Source organism: Octodon degus, unplaced genomic scaffold, assembly GCF_000260255.1.
Source record: "Octodon degus isolate 3935 unplaced genomic scaffold, OctDeg1.0 scaffold00018, whole genome shotgun sequence".
Lineage (NCBI taxonomy): Eukaryota > Metazoa > Chordata > Mammalia > Rodentia > Octodontidae > Octodon > Octodon degus.
This window is the reverse complement of record NW_004524594.1, coordinates 18,596,044-18,607,050: the sequence shown is the minus strand read 5'-3', so window position 1 is coordinate 18,607,050 and position 11,007 is coordinate 18,596,044.

Genomic DNA, 11,007 nt, shown 5'->3' with positions numbered 1-11,007 from the left:
CACCTACTTAGAACAAGCTTAGCAAAAGCATCAGGGACCGCGGTTCAATCCCCCAGCACCACATGCCAGCCAGCCCTGCCCCCTGGTGGGCTGAGCCGCCCTCTCTCTCTCTCTCTCTCTCTCAAATAAATAAATAAATAAAATTTAAAAAAAAAATAAAGTAAAGACATGCCAACCATGCTTGCCTTTCTTTCCTGCCTCCTCCCTCGTCCATCGAGAGCTGTTTGGAATATTGTATTACTCTCTCCTAAATGTGCTCAGTGTTCTCTGGATTTGTCCATTAGGTTGTGTCTTTGGCTTCTCTTTGTGGTCTGTGAAGGTTTCAGCATGCGCCACACTTCCCTCTCCTTCCAGCAGAGGTAAGCCAAAGTTGGGCTGAATCTGCGGGCACTACTTGAGGTATTCAGGCTGTATTTCTTTCTAGGCGTGTTAGGTACTGTGAGAAAGGCTCTTAACAGGCTGCATGTCCTCACTGGTGAGATCATGTGGTATCTAGAGGGACAGCTCAGGGCAGATGAAACAGCCTCGCTCCTGTGTACTGATAATCTGGCTGTTTTCTGAGATGGGGTCTTACTGTGTAGCCCTGGCTGGCCTTGAAATCTGTTCAAGCCTCGTTCCTCAGACTTGTGGGTGCTGTGATCACAGCTGTGTGCCACTGTGCCCAGCTGTATTGATCTACTTTTCAGTATGGAATTTTCCATGATGAAAAAAATAGTATAGGGAAAACCCCTCTATTATAAACTGCTTGGGGTTGGGGATGTAGCTCAGAGGTACAGTGCAAGCCTGGCAAATACAAGGTTCTGAGCTTGATTCCCAGTACCAGGGAAAAAAAAATAATCAAAATAATATAAACTGTCTTAACCTTTAGGTGTGTGCAGTTGCTACTTCTTGGCACTGACTTTTAAAAGCCTACATCTGCACCTGGAACATTTTACATCACAGCCCAATATGCACCCCCTGCATTTCATAAATTCTATTATTATTATTCTTTAACATGTTTGTATCTGAAATTTGGATGTTGGGTATAAGGAATGTTATCCTAGACTTGATGAGTCATGTGAAGAACTTCCAGCCTCACATGGGCTGCAAATTGTTGGCTACTCTGCTCAATGAAAGGAGTCAATTCGTCTCTTCTGTGGTGGGTTAACATAGGCGACATGTAAGCCCAGCTGAACTGAGTCTGTGGTGCTGGGTGCTGAAGGCCCACCTGAAGATTGTTGCCAACAGCATAAAAAGGAGATGGCGAACAGGTGATGCTGTTGATCCTTTTGGAGAAGCTTGGGCTGGTTTTCTAAATATGAATTTGACTGTTCTCATCGTTGGAAAAGCTTGGGACCTCGTGGTTGCTGAGGATGGATGCAGTTCACTTTGAGGGAACTATGGTTCTTTGATCATCACTTTCTGACTCTAGAGGGGAAGATGGTGAGCTGTTGATTGTCCTGCAGAGGGTGTTGTACTGGTTTTCCTGATACAAACTCAGCTGTTGTCACTGGAGGAGCCCAGGACCTCGTCACTAAGAATGGCTGCAGTTCTTTTCAGGAAAGATCTGCTCCTTACCTTGAACAATGCTTCCTGGCTCCAGTGCAGACACCTCAGCCTGGGGGCACAGATCCTTGATACAGATTTCCATGAGGCATTTTCATGGGTTCTAGGCCTCCAAGTGGACTCATGGAGGACACTGTCTTGGGATCCAGGCCTTCAGCTGGATTCTTTGAATCTAGTGTGTGGACAGATCTCTTGCACTTTTGTGTTTGACTCTTTGGGTAAGTGTTACAGTCCTATAAATTATGTGTCCTGTATTAAACCCATTTCCTTGTAACCCCTGACTACTCTTAAATTCCAATCTCCTAAAATTTGAACTGGGTTTAGTGATTTGCTTGACCAAAAGACTATGGTATGCTGGGATCAGTGACACATGCCTGTACTCCCATCCACTGTGGAGTCTGAGGGATATAGCCTGGCCACTTAGTAATACCCTTGGCAGCCTGGACAATTTAGTATTCCCTGTCTTAAAAAATAAAGGGCTGGAGATGTAGCTCAGTGGTAAACTGAGGCTGTGGAAGGGGCAGGGAGGGCTGGAGTCCCTGCTCTGATCTCTCTCTAGCCTCACCCTCAATGCCACAACTCCCAGGGTGCATCTGCAGGGTACCCTCAGGTGAATGTCAACCTAAGCTTCACCAGCCAGGTTTCCTCTGCTGACAGAAGCAACAGCAACTTTTATCTTAGGGGCTGTGGGTAGTTTACAGGTCTGTGGTTACAAGACCTCTTGGATCACGGTTTCCCCATCTTTCCTTTCTGACACTTAGATTTCCAGTGCAGGCCTTCCTGCTGGAGCAAGCACTTTATGTGACCATTGCAAAGAGCTTGCTTCATCTGGAGACGTTTGCTCATGGTATACCATCAAAGCAATGTTTCTCTAGGGTTATTTACCTCTATAAAAATGCTGGGGCTGTCAAGATGGCTCAGTGGAATAAGCACTTCCCTGGCAAGCGCAAGGGCCTGAGTTCAATCCCCGATTCCACACAAAAAAACAAAACAAAAAAAAAACCTATGAAATAAACTGCTGGGCTTTGGAGATAGTTAAGCGCCTGCCTAGGCAAGCACAAGGACCTGGGTTCTATTCCTGGTACCACACGCCGTACCAGCCCTGCCTCAGGCCCACTGAGCGGGCCACTAAGACTGGGCATGGTGGTGAACACCTGTAATTCCAGCACTGGGGAGGCTGAGACCGGGGCATCACTTGAGTCCAAGCTGTGTAGGAGGGCCTATACCAAAAAAGAAAAGAAAGAAACTGTTAAAACACAAAAAGGAAGGAAAAAAGAAACTGTACAGTGAATAAAAATAAAAAAATAAGAGGAAAAGCATAAAAAATTGAAAAAAAAGGTAAGGACAAAGGAACATTCTCCAAGCCCCAATAATCTGGTGAGGAAGAGAAAAAAGCAAAGGAAAGGGAAACAAAACCAACAGGATATACAGTTTTTTGAGGCAGTATCCAAGTCAATGCGTGTGGGGCTGGGGAGATGGCTCAGTGGAATAAGCGCTTCCCTGGCAAGCTCAAGGACCTGAGTTCAATCCCCCGTTCCACCAAAAAAAAAAAAAAAAAAAAGCAGACCCATCCAAGTCAATGCGTGTCCCTGCTCATGCTTGTAGATAAGGCAGGCAGGCAGGCACTAGCAGGCAGTAGGATGAGAGTGAGGGTACCAGTGCTGTGAGTTTCAAATCCAGAGCAAGGACTTGGCCTCTGGAGTGGGGTGGGGTGGGGTGGGGGAGCACACGTGACCTCTAGCTCAAAGCCCGGGAGGGTCTCTGTCCTGCTCCTAACCGTGGCTGTCTACTGTGCCAGTCCCTTGCCTAGCCATTGTGGGAATGCAACACTGGGAGCCTTGAAGTGAAGCTATCCCAAGGATGCTCTGAGTCCCAGGAGAATTCAACCTTTTTCCATAATGCAGTCTGACTGTGCACTCTGCCCAGGGGTGTGGCGGGCTCTTGGAGTGGAGTTGCTCACCAGCTGTTGCCTGTCGAAGGATTCATGGGGGAGCAAAATGCCATGCCCTCCTTGCAGATTGCGGCACCCACTGGCCTGTTCCACCATCATTTCTCCCTGAGGACCCCGGCATCCCCAGCCTTCACTGTGTCTCTATACATTCAGTTTTCCTTTCTTAAAAGCCAGGAGCCAGGAAAAAGCAGTCTCTGCTCTTCTCCATATTGTCTTCTCTTGGTTCATTTTCTCCATTGGTTTTAATTTTCCTGTCAGATCTTTCCTTGTTCCTGGGGATCTACTCTCCCTTTTTCTTCCCCAAGTTATTTTCCAGTGTCTGGATTCCAACCCTTGAAGAGCTGAGTTGTCAGTCACTGCTCCACCATTTTCCCAAAAGTGGAACCCAGTTCTCATACACCAGGGATGGATTCTTTCAAAACATATTACATAACTCGGGACATAGAGGAACATGTACTCTAACAACATGTAACTCAGTTGTGCTCCAAATTTTCTGATCAAGATTATGGAGCCACAGAGGAATGTGTTCGATGATGTAAAGTGAGCCTGGGGAGAGTCACATGGAGAGAAAAAAACATTTTCTCAAGCTTTCACAGAGAGCAAATTGGTCAAGCAATGGCTGTGAGTTATCCTCATGTCAGACACTGACTAAAGGATGTACAAAGGGTGGTACAGGGCTGCAGGATAAATCCTGAGAGTACTTGGCTGACCTTATCAGATACAAAAGTTACATTTCTTGTTATATAGGTCTTGCTATATCTTGGTCTTAACCATCCAGCAGAAAAGTATAAAAACGAGGTATATAAAGTAAATCCATATTAATACGATGAGCTGTAAAAGGCTCAAGTCAGTAACTTCTGGGGATAACCCACTAATATTATAGACTGCTAGACAGTGTTAGATTGTTTAGTTGAATTCAAACACCTATAGTATTTAGATGCCAATAGAATATTCACCTCTGACAGGACAAAAAAAAAGGACACAAAAGAAAGATTATTTTGTATTTATATATACAAAATAGGATTAATTTACAGCTACTTTCGCTTAATTCAATGAGAAGAAAGAGGTGTACTAACAGTGTCTGGACAGAATATCCTGTCTGCTTCTTGTACTATGGATAACCACTAAGAAGATAACAATGTACAGTGTATTGACGTATCAAAACTGTCCTATTAATCAGCTGTGAAACTGTCTCATTCATATTTATTTCTCAATAAAAAACATTACATAGAGGTGCACATGCAGGAAACACGATCCATAGAGGACTGTGTTGGTTTGCTCTCGATGCATAAGAAAGCACCTGGAACAGTTGGTTTAAGCAACATATTTATTCTGTCAGGACCAGTCAGATCCAAGTATCACATGGTAATGCTCTACAGCACACTGCTGGGAACCTTCGTCACAGTCCATGTGGAGTTGTTTCCTCTCAACACGTTAAAGGTATCCTCGTCTTCTGACCTTTACTGGACCTGAGTGTGAGGAGAAGCTAATTGCCATTCTTTTGCAAACTCCTTTTTTTCACTGTGGCAATTTTCATGATGAGTCTGCTTATTCTTCAGAGCTTAAAATTTTCACTGAGAAGCCTCTAGGAGTCTTTAATTTATTTTCATGGGAATTGAAGATCACTTTTTGTTTGCATATTCTCAACTTTAATTAATAGAAAGTCTCATTTGTAATCCTTTTAAGTATCACTTTATCATACTTTCCAATCTTTTAGAACTCCTGTTAAGTACATATTGGAGCCGGGTGTTGTAGCACATACCTAGAGTCACAGCCACTCAGGAGGCTGAGGTAGGAGGACTGGAAGCTCAATGTTAGCCTGGACAATTTAGTGAGACCCTGTCTTAAAAAAATGAGAGGGATAGGAATGTAGCTCAGTGGTAGAGTTCAACTGGTTTCCTTTCCAAAACAAAAAAAACCAAAAGTGGGTTGCAATGTTGTCATTGTTTTTGTGTCACTTACATGCTATTTTCTACTTTATATTGCTTTGATTCTGGTTTGTATTATCTGCTGTCAGTAGTAGCTTCCAAATCACTAATTTTTATTTTTAACTATATACACATTTTCTTTTTCTTTTTCTTTTTTTTTAATTTTAGGAAGGGCCTACAGGGTGTTCTGGGTCTCACTGCTAGCTCAGGCTCATAGTGATCTGTTTACAGCCTCCCAAGCACTGGGATCACAGGCCTGTGCCACCACGCCCAGTCTCAATTGCTGTCTCAGCGCACCCTGGAGGCGGGGCCAGCACTGCCGACCCGGGGAGTAAGCACATTTTCATATTGTATTATTCAGCTGAGGGAGGATGCAGTCAGATACCTGGGCTTGATCCACAGCACCACAAAAAATAAAGCCACAAAGACATGCATCCCAAGGCAACAGATGGTCATTGGAGGCTCCAGCCTCTCGTTGAAAAAACAATCACTTTTTTTTTGGCAGAACCGGGGATTGAACTCAGACCCTTTTGCTTGCCAGGCAAGTGCTTATTCTACTGAGCCATCTCCCCGACCCCAATAATCACTTCTGTCTCTTCTAAGGAGAAGGAGCAGAAGAGAGACCAAGGATGGTGCAGTTTTGAATATAGTACATTGAAGGAAACTGACACATCAAGGTGATGTTCAAAAGGCAGTGCTAGAGAGATGGCTTTTGAGCTGAACTTTAAAAATAACCCAGAAACCAGGCATGTACATCCTGTAGTCCCAGCTACTCAGGATGCTGAGCAGGAATATCTCAAGTTCAGGGTTACCTGAGTAAGTGAGAGAGATCCTGTCTTCTGGCTACCATACATTCTTAGATGCTTACAAGATTGAAGTCCAGTGTGGGCTGCTGCTTGTGCCGCTGGTGACTGTCATTTCAAGGCACTCTACAGGGTCAGACCCTCATACCAGCAGCTTCCAAGATATAACCAAACAGCACAGGGTTCTTGCTCAAGTCTTTATAAAAATTACAAAGAGGCAAAATGTAGCTCTGTAAGTGTCAATAGCATAGGCCTTGGGTACAAGTGCCTATCAGCTCTTTTAGTGTTAATGGCCTCTTTTGCCACTTGGAGCCAGCAGCTACAGCAGGCTTTGGATCTCTTCCAGCTGCTGGAGTCGGCAGGTCACGGCTATTTTTTTTTTTTACTTTCCATTGTTCTCCTGCCTGTCCCCTTCACTGTGAGGACCCTCAGCTGTTGGCAGCCTTCAACACCAGTGGTTTTTGTTATCTTCCCAGCATGCTTTACTCAAAGCAAATCAAGAATAGGAAGGAACATGCCACTTGCAGTAAATGTTTTCGGGACTGATGCTGCAGCATAAGGAGCAGAACCTGCTAAGGGGGAAGAATTAGGTTTGCATGTGCACAGCAGCTGACTGTGTCTGGCTGTGGATACAGGTGGGGGCCCTTCTGAATGTGGAGGGCGGCAGGGCATGGAGCTGTCCAGAGGCTGCAATTTGGGCCACCTGGGGTAGGTCCAAGACTGAAGCCTATTTCATCGGAAGCCAAGCCTAATTCAGCCAGACAGGCTGAAAGGCGATTGGACAGCTGTGGAATACAGGTATCTTTTGGGGACCTTCAGAACTTTCTCTCCTGTCTTATAGACCAGAAGAGGACACTGAGGTAAGAAGGAGTTTCCAGGAAGAAGGAGTCCAAGCTAGGGCACTGCAGTGGGAAGAAATGGAGCATGTGTGAGGAGCGCATCAGGGGCAGACAGACTTGTTTTCCACACCTGTGTTCAGTGCAAACCATGTGGCAGAGTGCTCAGGCAAGTGTGGAGCTAGCTGCTGTGCAGGCTTCCTTTCTGAGGATCCTCTCCAAAGGAATTTATCACCTGAGACAGGTAACAGGTGTCTGGTATGGAGGCTGATTATCTAATGTAAATTTCACTTCTACCACCTGCATGTTGTATGGCAGTGGACACTTACTGGGTTTTTCTGAACCTTAACCTCTCCATTATTGCAGCTGAGAGAATCAGCAGTCAGCATTCTGGAGTTGTAAAAAGAGGAACTAACTAGATAAAGCATGAGGTTTGACAAATGACACCTGGCATGCAGAAAGTGCCCCACAGTGTTAGGAATTGGAAACAGCAAAAACCCAAGGCGGTGGGAGTGGGAGTGGGGGTGGGGGTGGAGTGGGGGTAGGGTGGGGTGGGAAAGGGGGTGTTGCACTTTGTAATTGTAGCACTCAAGAGGCTGAGACAGGAGGATCCGAGGATAGTTGCCAGTTCAAGACCAGCCTGGGCTACAAAGTGAGCTCAAGGCCAGCCTGAACTATACAGCAAGACCCTGTCTCAAAGATAAGACAAAACAAAAACTAAGGCAGGCAGGGGAAGGATATCTCCATTTCACTGAGAGATGGAGAAGATCGGAAAGGCTGTGTGCCTTACCTCAAGGCACACGGCAAATGGGGAAGACCCCAGTTCTGAAACTCCTTTGCTGCCAGAAGTGTGTGAAGAGATCATTCAGAGTACATCCTTTCACTCTGAAAATGGGACCCCCTCAGCTGTGCTCCCTTCCACTTTTGTCTCTCCTTTCCTTCCCTTTAACCAGTCCATATTGTGGGCAGAGCCTCATCCGACTCTAGAGCTCAGCCAATCAGCACAGAGCTCTGCCCAAGCACTGAGTGGACCAGGAGTGGCCATGTTTTCTAACCCAGTGTAATGTGATTTTTGTCCTAGCCTTCTGGAAGAAGCTGGGAAGTGAGGCCAGAGGAGGAGGGTACAATAGGGGGAGCATGTGCCTTTCCTCAGCTGAGTGGGGAGAAACCAGCACAGAAAAAGCAGAACCCCAAGTTGGTGAGAGGTGGGATGTGACAGTGGGGTCCTTGCTTGAGTGATGAAGGAAATTAAAATCAGAGAAAAATTGGTAGGAAAGAAGCTTTAATTGACAGAAGAGAAGATAGGGGAAAGACTCTGGCTTGGGGGAACTGGAGGGGCATGCCAAAGCAGGAGGCCAGCTCTTAAGGGCTCAGGTGGCTGGGGTCCAGTTGATTATCCTTTCTGCTCTGGTTGTGTAGCTCAGGTTGCATTGAGTTCCCTTGGGAGGGTTCTTCATGGCTTGAAGGGCTAGTCACACAGAACAACACCACATGTTCTCAGTTGTACAAGGCTGAGCTGGAATCCAAGGTGACCATAGCTCTAGGGCAGTGGAGATTGGGGTGTAGTTGAATGTCCCTGTATATCTCTTACCCTGGTGCTGCCAGCCTTGAAGTGCAATGAGATAGACTAGGTAAATCTAGAACTAATAAATCTTGTTTTGCCAACTTAGACTAACATTCCCTAAACGACTAACATGTCTAGAGACAGAGCTGACAAGGATCCGACCCAGAGTTTTGCAAAATAAAGGTCAAGTTTTGTTTTGCTTCTAGTTACCTGTCAGGCTACTGTAGACCCAGTGAAGTCACAGTTTTAATGAAACAATTTTAGAGCTCTGACTGCCTCAAAAGGAACTTATGTTTCGATAAGTAGCAGGTTAAGGGCCCAGGAGTTTGTCTGTCCCCTGACTCTACGGAGGCCTCTGACTGTGTCAACCAGATAGTATTTTTTTTTAAAGCCCAGGCCACATTCTCCTTCCTCCCTTCAGCTCTGGGAGTCAGGAAGTGTCCTGGATGCTGTAACCAGAAGTCCTAATGACAGAGGAGAAATGCTAGATGTCAAATATGCCAAATTCCTGGCCCCTGAAATTGAAAAATGAATTGTAAGGAACAACCGAGGTTAAAAGTAGGAAAATTGATTGGATAAAAGGCATGGGGAATAGGGATAGAGGAACAGGAATAACTCCCGAGAAACAAGAGGGGTCCCGAATGGGTTGACAGTGAGCCCACCCCTCAAAGGAAGCTTTACAGAGCAAAATCATGAGTAACGTACAACATGGGTCAAAATTATCATCAGCCAATCAGGTTGCAAGTTGAGTTGCAAGGTAATATTGATCTAATGGTAGCAAGGGTTTGTGGGTGACAACATTATCATAGGTCAATAATCAATGGTCTTAGTCTTTAGTCTTCGCAGACCCAGTCTTAGTAGAGGGGAGAGGATGGCCCACCACTGTGAGATAATGTCACCCAAAAGGGTGACATTCATCCCTTAGGGAAGTAAGTAAAGCTAGCCACTATTAGGCGGGGTGTGGTAGCACATGCCTGTAATCCCAGCACTCGGGAGGCTGAGGCAGGAGGGTGGTTGTGAGTTTGAGAGCAGCCTTGGCTAGACAGTGAGCTCAGGACCACCTGAACCGCATAGACCTTGTCTCAAAAAAGACAATAAATAAAGCTGGCCACTGTGACTTTAATGTTCAGACGTTCCTCCAGCCAGAGTCCTGAGGCATCTTCATCTCCTGCACTGTCTCCCTCCACCACCCAGTCCTGTCTGACTGCCTAATATATTTCTACCTAACTTACCTGTCTATAGTACTAATAGGGGAAGAAGGACAAGACCAGGGTTTAAAGAGAATGATGAAAATGACAGACCTTTGTGCTGGGATTACAGGTATGAGCCACCATGATGCCCGCCTCCCCCCCAAAAAACAAGTTTTTTTGAGACAGGGTCTTACTTTGTAGTTTTGGGGTGGCTGACTCACTATGTAGTCCAGGCTGGCCTCGAACTCCGGGCAATCCCTTGCCTCAGCCTCCCGAGTGCTGGGACCTCAGGTGTGTACCATCATGTCCTGCTCAAAGACAGTTTTTCGTTGTGCAATTCAGTTTGCATGTTTGTTATTTTAGAATACTCACAGGGTTGGGCAACCATCCTATAACTGTTTTGAACATTTACACACACACACACACACACACACACACACCCCACAAAAGTCCTACTCTTCCTAAGCCAGTGCACATTTTGCCTTTTCTCCCCCACCGCGCAACCACAGGTCTGCTTTCTGTCAGTCAGGCTGATGCTGTGGCTTCCACTTTCAGAGAAGCAAAGCCAGGGCTCGCTGGAGAGTATACACAGCATCTGTGGTGTAAGGTCACTGTGGCTGTGGCTGTGGCTGCGGCTGTGGCTGCCGTGTGAGGACCAGGCTGTGCTTTATAGTGACTATCAGACAAGAGGGTGTGGCAAAGTCTCAGATGCTCCTTAAAAATAGGCAGCAGAGACTGGAGATGGCTAATGGCTTCAGGGGAGTTACAGATATGACATAAAATTAATTAACTTATTAATTTATTTATTTGGCTAGGGAAATAGCTAAGTAGTCCAAGTTGCCGGCCTGGCAAGTGATCCGGCTGACACAGGAAGATCACTGAGTCTGAGCTGTGTGGCAAAACCATGTCCCAAATGAATGAACGAATGAATGAATGAATGATTAAAACAATTAGGGCTGGCCAGATAGCTCAGCGGACTAAAGTGCCTGCTTAGGCAGACTCAGGGACCAGGGTTTGATCCCCGTTGTGTGGTGCTGGCCCCACCCCCGGGGCACGCTGAGACAATGACTTAGACTGGGCATGGTGGTGCATGTCTGTAATCCCAGGGCTTGGGAGACTGAAAACAGGAGAATCACTACAAGTCTAATGTGTGTAGTGAGACCCAGTAGACCCCATACTAAAATATATTA